This window comes from Schistocerca gregaria, chromosome X (assembly GCF_023897955.1).
Source record: "Schistocerca gregaria isolate iqSchGreg1 chromosome X, iqSchGreg1.2, whole genome shotgun sequence".
Lineage (NCBI taxonomy): Eukaryota > Metazoa > Arthropoda > Insecta > Orthoptera > Acrididae > Schistocerca > Schistocerca gregaria.
Window position 1 is genome coordinate 96,098,072 of NC_064931.1, and position 14,191 is coordinate 96,112,262.

At 42.7% G+C, this 14,191-nt stretch overlaps 1 protein-coding gene and 1 non-coding gene across 2 annotated transcripts in view; both read right to left on the reverse strand.

Annotated features, from left to right (window-relative positions):
* Positions 1–14,191, reverse strand: part of LOC126298816 (neurogenic locus protein delta) — a 1,242,617-nt gene that overhangs the window by 713,910 nt on the left and 514,516 nt on the right. The gene's annotated exons all lie outside the window — the stretch shown is intronic.
* On the reverse strand, positions 8,287–8,361 carry Trnas-cga (transfer RNA serine (anticodon CGA)). Its single transcript has one exon. It is a non-coding gene; the product is annotated as a tRNA-Ser (tRNA).

Genomic DNA, 14,191 nt, shown 5'->3' on the forward strand with positions numbered 1-14,191 from the left:
AGGCGGCCAGGGTGGCCGAGCGGTTCTAGGCGCTACGGACTGGAAGTGCGCGACCGCTACGGTCGCAGGTTCGAATTCTGCCTCGGGCATGGATGTGACTTATGTCCTTAGGTTAGTTAGGTTCAAGTAGTTCTAAGTTCTAGGGGACTGGTGACCTCAGAAGTTAAGTCCCATAATGCTCAGAGCCATTTGAACCATTTCTTTAGCGGGTGAGTAACCGACCTAACGCCAAAACAGCTGCGTATTTTTCAGTGTTGAAAAATGTAACACGATTAAAATTTAAATATAAAAATATCATCGAGTGGATCATGGAATAGTCTCAGCTGATAAAACTTTATGTAGGACCGAGATTCGAAGCCCGAGCCTTGTCTTGCGAGGATAATTCTCTGTTCTTATTTATTTGTTTCTTGAACCTGATCTGATTAGGGCCATTGGGCCCTCTCTTAGATCGGACCAGAGTTTCATACATGTGCCAATTTTTTTACATCATAGTTTCTAAAGATATAACAAAATGGCTCTGAGTACTATGGGATTTAACATCTGAGGTCATCAGTCCTTGAACTTAGAACTACTTAAACCTAACTAACTTAAGGGCATCACACGCATCCATGCCCGAGGCAGGATTCGAACCTGCGACCGTAGCAGTCGCGCGGTTCCAGACTGAAGCGCCTAGAACCGCTCGGCCACAAGGGCCGGCCCAAAGATATAACAATTTTAATACAACAAATAGTATTAAAATGATATGAGTGTCTATAGTGACAATGTGAGTAAATAATACTGACTACGAATTAAACTAAACTCCTACCGACCAGGCCATGAAGGCCCAGCGGTACCGACCGGCCACCGTGTCATCTTCAGCCCACAGGCCTCACTGCATGCGGATACGGAGGGGAATGAGATCAGCACACAGCAAGTTACGTTTATACTGGCATTACTTGTTCTACTGCTGCTGCCACTAATCATGGTAATCATATGGTAATAATAATAATAATAATAATAATAATAATAATAATAATAATAATAATAATAATGACACTAATAACAGTATCGATAGTGTCAGATATAAAAATAATTTATAGGTGTACAAAACAGATGCTTTTGTTGATAGAGCGAGTTCTGAGGAAAGGAAATTTAAAGAGACTGAACCAGATAATAGTATAGAGAAATGAGGAAGATCTGTTTAAAAGGAAGGATGTGTAAGGATAATGAATGTGTACAGGGACACTGGTAATCATTATTGTTGCTTTAGTAGATATGACATTATTTGTTTTCTAACGTTTGAGATGTTATTCAGTTCTTCAATATAATGCTAGTGTGTGAATGAAAGGATATTGTTCTGATGGGGTGTTTGTGCAATGCTGTCGAGAATTCTTCCGGGTTGTATAGCCGTGGTCCATCGAACTGTTCTATCTCTGACGTTTCGTCCAAAGCTACGTTGGACATCTTCGTAGGTGCTCCTGGTTGTGCTGAGTCTTGCCGACAGTCCGCAAGACTCAGCTCAACCAGGAGCACCTACGAAGATGTCCAACGTAGCTTTGGACGAAACGTCAGGGGTAGAAGAGTTCCATCGACCACAGCCATACAACAAGAAAGAATTGTCGGCAGCTGAAACTTCCGGACGTGAAAGCCTTCACTTTATGTTTGTGCAATGTTTTTCAGGTATAGGAAATATATGTGCTTGTCTTCACTCAGTCAAGATAGCTCTGGAATATAATCAGAAGGTTGAGCAGCACATATATAAGAAACACAGGCATTCAAACCCAGTGCCAGACGCCGTGAGATTTCCCGAGAAAGACCTTGAAGGATAACACTGATCTAATCAATAATTGACAGCATAAGTGTTCGTATAAGTTTCTTTTTCAGATCTAAAGGGAAGAGCCATATATATTTTAGTAGCGCATAGATAGATGCTGATGCCTTCATGCACATTGAAGTTAGGTGCTCTGTCCACTATACACTTTAAGCTATTATTGCTCCCAGACTCTTTGTCGTAGCAGAGAAGTTGATATTTGTCTTATTTAGTGTTGAAGATGGTAGAGATTATCGATCACGTCTCCTGCAAACGTAATGTGACTAGTTCAAATGGTTCAAATGGCTTTGAGCACTATGGGACTTAACATCTATGGTCATCAGTCCCCTAGAACTTAGAACTACTTATACCTAACTAACCTAAGGACATCACACAACACCCAGCCATCACGAGGCAGAGAAAATCCCAGACCCCACCGGGAATCGAACCCGGGACCCGGGCATGGGAAGCGAGAACGCTACCGCACGATCACGAGATTCGGGTTAATGTGACTAGTATTCCTGGAAAAAGGAGCTCTAGGTCGGCTAGATTTACAGGAGAGTGTATGCGAAATTGGGAAATTAGAGGTAGAGGTAGTCAAAGCAGTGGGTGCCAGTCCTGAGTCCTACCTGCATCGCTCCTTCGATGTGAGATCTGTATGACAAAGGCGAAGTTGCAGGCTACAGTACTGATCCGACACGCAATTTTTATCTGCTAAGACGTTTTAAAACAGCGCACACTTCGCTGTGGAGGTAAAGATTCATTTTGGAGACGGAATCATTGTTCGTAGTTGGGATTAAATTGGTATTTCTGCTGATAAGTTCGAATACGTGGCTTATGATACACTGATAAGCCTAAACGTTATCACCACATGCTTAACTGCGTGATGCTCCACATCTGAGACGCAGTACATCAGCGAATCGACAAGTCTTGGTACATTACCAGAGGTATGTGAGACCAGATGTCTATACACAGATCATGCAATTTTCTTAAACTACTGGCCGGCGGTTTGTGTGCACGGAACAGGTGCCAGATATGGTCTCAGATGTATTGCATTGGATTTGGTGGCTCTGATTTCAGAGTGTCTTCACTACAAACTCCTCGAACAACTGACTGTACCATGATTCTCATTGTGTGACACGAGCAGCTAACCTGCTAGAATGTGACATCGCGGTCGGAGAAGACATTAATCACGAAGGACTGCAGATGGTCAACATTAATGTCCACGTAGTCCGTTCAGTCATGAGGCATGGACGTCTAATATCTTGGCACCACTCGTGGTATCAGCGTCCTTCAGCCACTTTCTCTAGATGCACTCAACATTAACATGTGAACACGAGACCAGCGTCGCCCTTTGTGAGGTGCTAGTTTTCAGGCACCAGGCCATAAGAATCTGTCCTTCATCAAGGTCGCTTATGCCAGTGGATTTCACTATTTGCAGCTCGTATCGTCTCTAGAATTATTCCCCATCCGTCCCTGTTCCGCTTATATATTTTCCTTAACGTGTCATGTTCTCTCAACGCCAAAAGATGTTCAAATGGCTCTAAGCACTATGGGACTTAACATCTGAGGCCATCAGCCCCCTAGACTTAGAACTACTGATACCTAACCAACCTAAGGACATCACACACATCCATGCCCGAGGCAGGATTGGAACCTGCGACCGCCGGCCGCGGTGGTCTCGCGGTTTTAGGCGCGCAGTAAGGAACCGTACGACTGCTACGGTCGCAGGTTCGAATCCTGCCTCGGGCATGGATGTGTGTGATGTCCTTAGGTTAGTTAGGTTTAAGTAGTTCTAAGATCTAGGGGACTGATGACCACAGCAGTTGAATCCCATAGTGCTCAGAGCCATTTGAACCATTTCGAACCTGCGACCGCAGCAGCATCACCGTTCCGAACTGAAGCGCCTAGAACCGCTCGGTCTCAAAGACATGTTTTGGCTCATCATTGTATGTCTTCCTGAGAAATGGAACAATTTTTGGTGTTGTAATTCGCATTTAGAGGGTTGTAACGAAGCCAGTCAAGTTCTGTGGATGGCCCACTTGGGATATGGCTACATGTCAAAAGTTTCACTGTTGGAAATTCAGAGATAGTGGAAAACAGAGTGGGAACCAAGTGAGATGGCTCATTCGTTCATTCAGCCACCTTGGTTGAGCTTTTCCCGTTGGTTTTGTAAAACGGTTCTTTCCAGTGCTGAAATGAAAGAATTCGATGCGGTTTCTCTATTTCATGCAACAAACATGTTGTACTTCTTCCGTAATGACTTCAATTCATCATGGCGTTAAAATGTAATTTTACCTTTAGCCTTCCTTTCTTTCGTTATGAAACAGTGGGAGAGATATGGTCGCAAAAAATGGCTTACGGTCAGGTATATTAAGAATCGCAAAAGGACAGTTGATCAGCGAGTACGAACGCTACAGTCAATGGCTACATAATTACCTTTATTCAACGTACTGAAGCGATGAATACGTGTTTTTACATTTTATATAAAGTACTTGTAGAAAAGAAGTGGGAACCTACTACGATTTGAATGACGTTCGAAGTTTTTCGCATTACCGCCGTCGAACATAAACAACTAGACGATTTAGCATATTTCAAGAAACACAAATGAGAGCTTTACAAGAAGATGCCCTCAAAGCACGGAATTATACCGGGAAACAATTCTCGGCATCCAGTGTTACATCTCTCTTCCGACAACTACAAAGTGTGAGGAGTTGGTGCTTTCTATAGTTAGAGTTGCCTTCCATCATTCCTCAGCAGCCAGCTGCAGGTTACTGAAGGGCACACACTTTTGCAGGGGCGCAATGAGGTGGCGACACTCGTATGGAGATGCAGTCACGAAGAAAAATGGTTCCACATGCCAGCACAATGCATAATGGAAACCACAACTGAAGCAGGAAAAGTCAACGTCTGTGCCTTGAACGGTAAATCCGACTTCCAATATGAATGTTATTAGTAGCGAACAATTTATTTTCTCCTCTTTCTTTTCCACCGTATCCTACATACTGCCTCAGCTCTATCACCGACCAGGTTCACCTATCTCATTCGGCTTCAGTTACAACATTTATTTTGTCACAAGTAATGACGAACTCTGGTGCTTTAGTAATAAGCTGTCACAAAGTGAGTATTCTGCCTGTTGGTGTAGACAGAATACCTCACACGAGGGAGTTGGTTCAAATGGCTCTGAGCACTATGGGACTTAACATCTATGGTCATCAGTCCCCTAGAACTTATAACTACTGAAACCTAACTAACCTAAGGACATCACACAACACCCAGTCTTCACGAGCCAGAGAAAATCCCTGACCCCGCTGGGAATCAAACCCGGGAACCAGGGCGCGGGAAGCGAGAACGCTACCACCGAGGGAGTTGCTCCTTTAGTCCGTCGATATTGTTGTCGGGTGCAAGTTAGTAAAACAGCTGAGCGTCTGAATCTTGATCTGATCGTCGACTGTAGGATGGGCTCCGGGTGCTATAGAAGCGCATTGTTGACCGTCATATCGTGGGTGTCAGACCCATGGAACTCAATATTTTCAAGGTCACGATGACAGAAGCAGCTCTCGAACATAGCGGATATTAATTACGGAAAGATATGCCGTAGTGCAGTATATTACAGTCAATTGGATGCTCGCCGGCCGCGGTGGTCTCGCGGTTCTAGGCGCGCAGTCCGGAACCGTTCGACTGCTACGGTCGCAGGTTCGAATCCTACCTCGGGCATGGATGTGTGTGATGTCCTTAGGTTTGTTAGGTTTAAGTAGTTATAAGTTCTAGGGGACTGATGACCACAGCAGTTGAGTCCCATAGTGCTCAGAGGCATTTTTTTTGAATTGGATGCTCGACGAAAATAACAGTCGTGCTGCAATTACATATAGAGGCACTTCCCCGCTATGAGCTATGAGCTACAGAAACCACCAGTACACACGAGTACTTTTGCTATCCAACAAGTAATAAGGTAATGTAATACGGGTGCACTAACATTACCATTACACACTCGAAGCATCGAGAAAATCACCTGGACTAATGAGATGCCGTATCGATCAGGCAGACTTGAAGCATAATCATGTGCGGCATGTTTACACGGAACAAAATGAAGCCCCCTCCCCACAATATACACCTGGCACTGTTTCTCGGTCTCGGACGATACAGCGTGTTCGGGCATCTCTGCTAAAATGCTAACATGTATGCAACATTAGTTCCATTCCAAAATGGAAGTGTATATTGCCACTGCCGGTAGTCATTTTATTTATTATTTATTTAGCCTAACCAGATTAGGTCCTTAATACTCTCTCTCACACAGAACTAATAGGAACAAATACCAAAAAATATTACAAAATATCCTTCCTTTCTGCGCGTACTTCTGGTTAAGTAATGTAAATGACAAATTATTATGAGATCAAGTACAATTACCAACATGAATAATAGCAGCGAATAATAATAATTGCCATTTAGTATTAATAACAACAACAATAATAAAGTGCATTAAGGATAACAATAGTATTGATTAGTTCAGCACATTTGAATCCGTAGCCGGCGGCTTGTGACCGAGCGGTTCTAGGCGCTTGAGTCCGGAACCGCGCTGCTGCTACGATCGCAGGTTCGAATCCTGCCTCGGGCTTGGATGTGTGTGATGTCCTTAGGTTAGTTAGGTTTAAGTAGTTCTAAGTGTAGAGGACTGGGACTGATGACCTCAGATGTTAAGTCATATAGTACTTAGAGCCAGGTGAAGGTTGAAATGGCAGTGACAGTGGCTGCTAAGAAAGAGCAGACTTTGAATAGAGGACTCTGTAGACAAGCAGGAGCAAAAATTGGTGCGGGAGAGGGTTGACTACGAGAATTAGCTGCATAGAAGTATATGGAAGAGGAGCTGTTGATTTTTTTCTCTAATACTTTGAGGAAGATCGTTCCAAAGTCGGTTCCTGATATAGAACACTGTTTTGTGAAGATGGCTGTGTTATATAGTGGTATAGTGATAATTTTACTTTGATGAGAGCGAGTATTTCTGCTGCGCTGTTCGTATAGTAGCGTAACAGTTGAATATAAATGAGAAGAAGTGGAGCGTTGAGGAGACAACAGAGCAAAAGCAGGATGTGATAGTCTTTATGCTTATCGGCACTTAGTCGTGATAACAGCTAGTAGGCAGGACAGATAGGGGCAAAATAGCCAACGTCACAGTTGCATCGCACATAAACATTCATGTCAGTTTCAGCTGCCTTGAGCTCTCATACAGAAGTCCTTGGAGAATAGGCTCACCATAGTCAAGTATACGCGGTATTGATGATGCTACGAATTTCTTTTTAAGCTCAAGAGCAAATACATTTTTATATCTCTTACTTGCATTAAGACAGTGTAGCACCTCATTGCATCCAGAGGGTGTCAGTATAGTTTTAGGAACGCTGCGCGGACATGAATTCACCTACCCCCTTCATACTGAATACACACGAATCGCCATGGAACAAATTTTCCGTTATTGGTGACTTTTATTTTATTGTATTAGGCTGTAGTCCAAGGCATAATTCTCTGCCACAAGTTTCTTCTTCATAACTAGAGACATCTTTAGAGGCTTTAACGTCAAAGTCTCAAGCAAACTGAGCAAGACAAACTGTTTACGCATATCCACACAACAATCGGTTAGTGACGTCATGAAATCGCTGTCTAAGATCACGGAGTCTCTCTCATACGTTATGAAGCTTGTAGTGGGCAAGAGTTGGCGCTGTTTGTTTTATTTAGTACTAAAGGTCACACCTTGTCTAATTCCAGTCCTTATTCTTGTCTGATACAGTTGTTTCGGTGCTGTAGAACGTCTATGCCCTCTCCGTGCATTCTATCATAGTTCAGAATGGTTCAAATGGCGCTCAGCACTATGGGGCTTAACATCTGTGGTCATCAGTCCCCTAGAACTTAGAACTGCTTAAACGTAACTACCCTAAGAACACAACACACATCCATGCCGGAGGCAGGATTCGAACCTGCGACCGTAGCGGTTGCGCGGTTCCAGACTGAAGCGCCTAGAACCGCTCGGACACATGGGCCTGCTCTATCGTAGTAATGATCATCTCTTTATAAAACCACACTGTCAGTGAAACAAGTTTAGTGGCTCCCTGTTCCCAGTGCATGAGCTGCCACTGCTGATTTACGCACATTCCAAACAAGGAAAATATAAAATCTTTTGCACTTGCTATCAGTTGGATATAGGAACTAGAAAAGAAGCATTGACATCCAGCTTAAGATCCAGAAGAGAATTTCTCTTCACTTCTATGCAAGTTGCTAGAGAGGTTTCAGCAGTTCATTTGCAGTCAGTGAATAATCGATTTTACGCTCCACCTTAGCTATTGCAGTGGTTAAATTTGTAATAAATTTCCTGTGCAGCTGGTGGAGTAGATAAACGCGAAGTTTAAAGAAATACTCAACCACACACAAAAAAGACAAACCGAAAAGTAACTAAAAAGTTATGTTTCAAAAGTTATTAAAGGTGAAACTTCCTGGCAGATTAAAACTGTGTGCCGGGCCGAGACTCGAACTCGGGACCTTTGCCATTCGCGGGCAATTGCTCTACCGACTGAGCCACCCAAGCACGACTCACGTCCCGTCCTCACAGCTTTAATTCCTCCTGTACCTCGTCTCCTACCTTCCAACAAAGGTGACACTCACATAGCATTCCTGAAAATGTTTGTCTAATTCCCAGTTGCACTTTGTTATATGTAGAGTAAACGAAAGAAACACATACTACACTCTTCCACCAGTTCATTTGTCATTAATTGAATTTCCGCTCGTGTTTCAATACGAATTTATTTTGCATTCCGGAGTATTCCACGAAAAAGAACTTCCCACTTCCTTACTCATTTATTGTTATAACGGACTTACTAATCACACTGTATCAGTGTACAAAGTTCTTAGTGGGTTCATTCACAATCCATTTAATTTTTCACGCATATCCATTCCGAGACGCATTCGAACTCAAAAGTTTTTCCCCTCTTTATCTGTTTCGGGGCCATTCTTTACTGTCGGGACACCTAAAGATATCGCGTTATGGAAAATTTCTTTCGAGGGAGAACCATGGCACGCGAAACGTAAATTGGAAGGGAAAACTTTCTGAACAGTGAATAATTTGAGTTTGGTCTCTAGTTTGCCACTGCTCTGAGAGATTGCCTCTACAGGTACGTCCACGCTGTTCCGTAATAACATTTCACTACTTTTATCCTTCCTAGTGACGCAGTAAATGATAATGCAGCTATAATTGTTATGTAGATGAAGTAGTCGTCTGAGCTCTATATACACGAAAATGTAACCAAAGGTATTTTGTTCATTGTAAGCTTTTGAAAAGATGTTTGATCTTTGTACATACATTATATGAGATTACTTCCACTGAAAAAAATTATTGAAAACAAAGATTTTTTGACAATAAAAATGAGCATTCTGTTGCTCAGGCTTAATGTTGAAAACCTCTGTGGTAGAGGCCGCTGCATATTCAAAATATACGGAAATTTAATTATGAAAAGTACATCACTAAAGAAACTTGAAAATTTAATGAAGCTTTCACGATACCGAAGGGCATATAAGACATATAAATGGTAATAATTAGTGATCATCATGTGGCTGCTACGGTCGCTGGTTCGAATTCTGCCTTGGGCATGGATGTGTGTGATGTCCTTAGGTTAGTTAGGTTTAAGCAGTTCTAGGTCTAGGGGACTGATGACCTCAGATGTTAAGTCCCATAGTGCTTAGAGCCATTTGAACCATTTTGAGTTACTGATCGATCTCGGGTGAGTGCTAAGGGGGGCGCTATCAGAAGTACGTGTCAGACGTATATGCAGTTTAAAGAGGTGTTCAGGTAGTTAAATGTAGTGTAAGTTGCTGAGAGGTAAATGCTATAAGCAAGAGTACTGTGCGCTAAGCGTGATCAACAACAAAATTACCATATGGTCAATTTACGACGTATGAATAACGGAGAATGGTCGCCCTTAATTAATGCAGTTTATCGTAGTGTAAAATTGGTAACCCTTGCCATAAGTATTCCTACTATACTGACGGGTGTGTGGAGACATGGATCCAAGGAAACCCAACTGATGCTAAATCTAGCAGAGGGCTAAAGAATGTGACGTCTGCATGGGTAGGCCGAAATTTCAGGCGCGTGACAGAGATATATCTCAACTATTGGCAAAATTTTGGACTACTACTACTATTACTACTACTACTTTACCAGTGTTTGGCAGCCAGCTGCGGGCAGTACTCACTTAAAGCATCGGATACAGTGTCTCTTGCCCCAAAGCGAAGACATATTCAGCTACCAGGACATTTATTTATTTATTTACTTGGTGCCATTTATAAATGACCTGCCAACTTGTTACTAACAGAGGTCGTACTTTCACAATACGAAATTGTATATGTAAGGAATATGATACTTATTTGTTATTTCTTAATTTTAAAAAGGATTAATAATATTGCAGCTTTAAATACTAATAAACTTAAAAGTAATTAGGAAACTAAAATCTTAAAAATAGTGATTTATGAATGAAAGATAAAAATTTATGAAGACAGGGAAGAGGTTGTGACTTATAACCTTCAGACCTATTATGAATTCAGAAAAAAATTCCTAAAATCAACCAGGACAGACAATGGACCCCAGATTAGCTACAAGTAATCTATCTTTAACTTGGACTGCATTTGCGGACACGCCCTACCGGGATCCATTAGCGGCGACTGCCAGAGTGCTTACTAGCTACCGTACTGGATTAACGACCAACATGATAGTTTGGGGTGTTTCTGGATATCATCGAGGACTCTTACTGGTCTTGACGATCCCAGTACAGAATGTTCTGAAACTCCCTTCATGAGTCTGTAACTGACGAAAAAATTTATTTGAGACTCATTCATAACAGTACTGATTCACAGATAGACATTCAGGCCATCAGACAAAATACTAAGGTATACACATTTCTAGGAACAAAGTGCTAAAAACTATTCTTTTCATTTTTCTCGGTCGTCCAGGAGATCGAAAGGGACTCTCTCTCAAATTCTTACTTTGAAGAAAGAAATATTATGTTTCGAGAATGAATTTTCACTCCAAGCAGAGAATGTGCCGATATAAACTTCCTGGCAGATTACAACTGTGTGCCGCACCGAAACTCGAACTCGAGACTTCTGCATTTGGCAGGAAATTGCTCTGTCAACTGGGGTACCCAAGCACACCCACGACGCATCACAGCCTTACTTCCGTCAGTATCTCGTCTCTTATTAAGTTTTTCGGCGAAATTTGCTGGATTAGCTCTCCTGGAAGAAAGGAGTATCTTTCAAAATGATGGAGAACAGCAATCAGTCGGCCTTTCCTTTCAGGCTTCATTAAAGCAAGTCCAGATATCGGCTACTAACTAGTTGTTATCAAAGCAGCATTTCACAGTTTTAATACATTGCCTAGTATGTCAACCCCCTGTTGTTCGGCCTGCTGTCACTGTTCATTCAAGTCTTGAATGAACAGTGACAGGAGCCCGAACAACAGGGGGTTCCCATACTAGGCCATGTATTAAAACTTTGAAATGCTTCTTTGATAATATCTACTTAGTAGCCGAAATCTGCATTTGCTTTAATAAAGCCTGAAAGGATAGGATGACTGACTGCTGTTCTCCATAATTTTGAAAGTCCTATCGCAGTCATTGAGTACTTTCCACATTCCTAATGGAAAGTAACTTGAGAAACAAATGTTATGTTGTCTCGATACCCCCTGACTGATTAAAACTGCACTACTGACCACTAATATTGCAACGGCAAATAACGAAATTTCACGACTTGTGCAATACATAACAGTAGGTAGAGAACACGAATAAATATCTAGATGACTTAGGATTAGCAGGCTGCAATATGTAGGACACCTAGCTGCTACATCTGGCAAAATCAACGGCTGTAACCCCGATGGACGTCGACTCGAATTCGGCCTGCGTGATGATACGGGTATCTATGCCAAAGTTCATCAATGGCAGTGGCAGGAGAGTGGTGGCGAGCCAGTCTCTCGGCAATACATCAAGCTATGACCTGATATTGTGAATGAGTGAGAGACCTGGGCAACGTCCTAGCTACAGCAGTAACTGAAAACCTTTTGTATTGAGGTAGGCTAACACAGCATCTACATCTACATCTACATGACTACTCTGCAATTCACATTTAAGTGCTTGGCAGAGGGTTCATCGAACCACAATCATACTATCTCTCTACTATTCCACTCCCGAACAGCGAGCGGGAAAAACGAACACCTAAACCTTTCTGTTCGAGCTCTGATTTCTCTTATTTTATTTTGATGATCATTCCTACCTATGTAGGTTGGGCTCAACAAAATATTTTCGCATTCGGAAGAGAAAGTTGGTGACTGAAATTTCGTAAAAAGGTCTCGCCGCGACGAAAAACGTCTATGCTGTAATGACTTCCATCCCAACTCGTGAATCATATCTGCCACACTCTCTCCCCTATAACGTGATAATACAAAACGAGCTGCCCTTTTTTGCACCCTTTCGATGTCCTCCGTCAATCCCACCTGGTAAGGATCCCACACCGCGCAGCAATATTCTAACAGAGGACGAACGAGTGTAGTGTAAGCTGTCTCTTTAGTGGACTTGTTGCATCTTCTAAGTGTCCTGCCAATGAAACGCAACCTTTGGCTCGCCTTCCCGACAATATTATCTATGTGGTCCTTCCAACTGAAGGTGTTCGTAATTTTAACACCCAGGTACTTAGTTGAATTGACAGCCTTGAGAATTGTACTATTTATCGAGTAATCGAATTCCAACGGATTTCTTTTGGAACTCATGTGGATCATCTCACACTTTTCGTTATTTAGCGTCAACTGCCACCTTACACACCATACAGCAATCTTTTCTAAATCGCTTTGCAACTGATACTGGTCTTCGGATGACCTTAATAGACGGTAAATTACAGCATCAACTGCGAACAGTCTAAGAGAACTGCTCAGATTGTCACCCAGGTCATTTATATAGATCAGGAACAGTAGAGGTCCCAGGACGCTTCCCTGGGGAACACCTGATATCACTTCAGTTTTACTCGATGATTTGCCGTCTATTACTACGAACTGCGACCTTCCTGACAGGAAATCACGAATCCAGTCGCACAACTGAGACGATACCCCATAGCTCCGCAGCTTGATAAGAAGTCGCTTATGAGGAACGGTGTCAAAAGCTTTCCGGAAATCTAGAAATACGGAATCAACTTGAGATCCCCTGTCGATAGCGGCCATTACTTCGTGCGAATAAAGAGCAAGCTGCGTTGCACAAGAGCGATGTTTTCTGAAGCCATGCTGATTACGTGTCAATAGATCGTTCCCTTCGAGGTGATTCATAATGTCTGAATACAGTATATGCTCCAAAACCCTACTGCAAACCGACGTCAGTGATATAGGTCTGTAGTTAAATGGATTACTCCTACTACCCTTCTTGAACACTGGTGCGATCTGCGCAATTTTCCAATCTGGAGGTACAGATCTATCGGTGAGCGAGCGGTTGTATATGAGTGCTAAGTAGGGAGTTATAGTATCAGCGTAAACATTTAGTTTTGCATTATGAGGTTGACGTTGCGGAGATCCAGAAGATAGAGTACAGCCACCAGTCTTTACACGAAACATATACAACGGCTGCTGTCCAAAATACCGGTTGGGTTTTGCAAATCAGAGATAATCGAGTTGTGTACTCAATAACCACCCCACTCCCCTCCTCCACCCTTCAAATACCTATCACATATGACGAGTACAATATGAAAACATTCCGTCCTCCTCGGATTTCTCACACCGCTGACACATTCGTTGTGATTATGTACGCAGAACTAGGGGTCGTTTGAAAAGAAGCACAGCGTCTCTCTCTGGTGCCGCTTCACCGGAAGCAGCAACAGAGGTCAGCATGCTGACAGTACGTGGTTTCCCCGACTGACCGTGTGGGTACTTGTCTTGCTGGAAACAAGCCGATTACCTGCCTCAAGATAGGTGATGTGGCTGCACGAAGCTGCACTGGGGGACGCAATATATGCCTCTCCTTTAGGGCTATAGTCCCATGGGGACGATCAGACTCGACCCGACGTCGAGCATGTCCATCCTGAATCCATCGATTCCAAATTCGCTTGACAGTCATAGGATTCAGACCAATTCGAACAACAATATCGCGGAACGATGAACTACAGTCACGATATGTTAAGACCCTGGACTGTCAGATTGCAACACTTTCTGATAAATATTCAGTTTTCTTACATGAAATATAACACGATCTTCTCACAGGCAACCAACATTCAAATGCGATTTCTGAGTGAGAAATCCGCTGCGTAATCTTCTAACAGTTACATATCGTAGAACGTGTTATTCCAACTTTATACGTGCGGCTGAGCTTAAGTTATAATCATTTGCATGCCTAATGAACG